Below are 1,968 nucleotides of genomic sequence, written 5' to 3' on the forward strand. Positions count from 1 at the left end.
GTAGAAGGTATGGGAGGTTTATGATTGGACCCCCTCTGCTAGCTCCCAGAAGATAATAGGTAATGTAGGCCCTCATCATAGATATGCTACCCTGATTGCCGCCCTTGGGGTAGATATTGTAGGTAACACACCTACTACTCACTCTAGGACTAGGCTTGTAGGAAGCCTTAGATTTAGGTGTGCTCTGTGACCCTGTCAGTGGTTTGAAGACTGCCCTCCTAGTCTCCAAAGAAAACATCTCTAAAATGTCCATGTGAGGCTTGTAGTAACACCTCTCTTCAGTATTGGGTAAACCCAATATCCCTACTAGTGAAGCTGTGGACAAATGGATGTCCACTCCCTTCACTCTACTCTCAAGTTCAAACTCTTGTGCCCGAGATGGCACCAAGTTGTAGTAGAAGTACCAAACCAAGTTGGGATAATAAGGCTCGGTAGGAGTCAACATAGGAGCCCAGCCTAGGGCATTAACCTAGCAAAGAGGCCATACTGGTGGAAGTCCTCCACTCGAACCACACGACCGCTCACAATTTTGAGGGATTTAAAATTTTTCCAATCCCTAAAATGCTCGTACCTAGAAAAGAGGAACTGGTCAAACTCGGGCTCCTCCGAAGATGAATCGTCTCTAGGTGAAGAGGTAGGTACTGTGGATGATGATGATGAAGAATGATCACTCTCCACTCGAAGCCTCTTTCGGGCTACCGATTTCCTAGCTATACAGTGGCTAGTAGACATCTTTCTACAAAAGAGAAGAAAAATAGGTAGTTAGGGAAAGAAAGTTTAACAAAACCCTAGCCAAAGCAAGAGGAAAGCAAAAAGGAAGAGTAATTAGTGAAAACAACTGAGAATCCTTACCTAAGCACGTGTAGATTCACAAGGAACTCGAAGAAATGCGAGGATTTGATGTGGAATTGGTCACACTACCCTCCAAGAACCTTTCCTAGGTGTTTAGAAGAGTTTGGAAGAAATTAGAAGTGAAATGGGCCCCTATCGGACTCATATACCTGCACCCTGATTCTCTGGGCGATGGCACTGAGCGATGTGTTCAACGCCCAGAGACATCTCCCAGTGAATATATTTTGCTGATTTTTGGATTTTAACTCATGAGAACTTAGGATTGGCCTAAAATAACCTTGTTAAACATAAAAGTACAGACTTTTATTAATGTTTAAAAAAAAAAAAAACATATATGGATAAATAATTTGTGAAGCTAAGAAATTAAACAAACACAACTTTCATAAATTCAAAGGAATGCAATTTCTACATAGGATTTGAGTAAAACACATAGGGACTTGGAAATTTTGTTAATATGTTTAGTATGAGTATCTAATATATATAAATATAAAAAAATATATATATATATATGTATACATACTTATGAGAATTGGTGTGTGCAATATTAAATCATTACGTGCTTGAATATCGTGATGTACGAACCTTGTGGAATGTTGCTATGTAAAATAAAACATAGGTACATAGGTATGTTGTAATATGTATTTACCACGTGCAAGGAACGTAGATCTTACCCTATCCAAGGTTAGGACAGCCAAGAATGGGATTTGATAGGTTGTCTAGCTAATCAAAACACCTTAGACGCTAAGGTACCTCGAGCCAACCCAAGTATGTTTTATTGATTCTTAGTCATTTAAATTCCAGTAGACAAATACTTAATTTCTCTAATTAAGTATAACTTGATGCTTAAAACCATTTTCGATGACAAGACCTATTACCTCAACCAAGGCTGGAGACCCTAGCACTATGATCTATATTAGACATCTATGAGAGAGACTGTGATGGATATGACAAGTACTACCCTGAGCCGAGAATTGGTTGGACTTTTATTTAGCCTTCGCTGCCATTAGTGGATCGGGAGAACGAGACTATTTTATGTCCTTAGCTGAAGAAGTGAGAGCTGACATAGAGTATCTACTTGCTATGGAGTTTGTGATCGGAAGGAAGCTGGAATTGCTT

Source organism: Telopea speciosissima, chromosome 6, assembly GCF_018873765.1.
Source record: "Telopea speciosissima isolate NSW1024214 ecotype Mountain lineage chromosome 6, Tspe_v1, whole genome shotgun sequence".
Taxonomy (NCBI): Eukaryota; Viridiplantae; Streptophyta; class Magnoliopsida; order Proteales; family Proteaceae; genus Telopea; species Telopea speciosissima.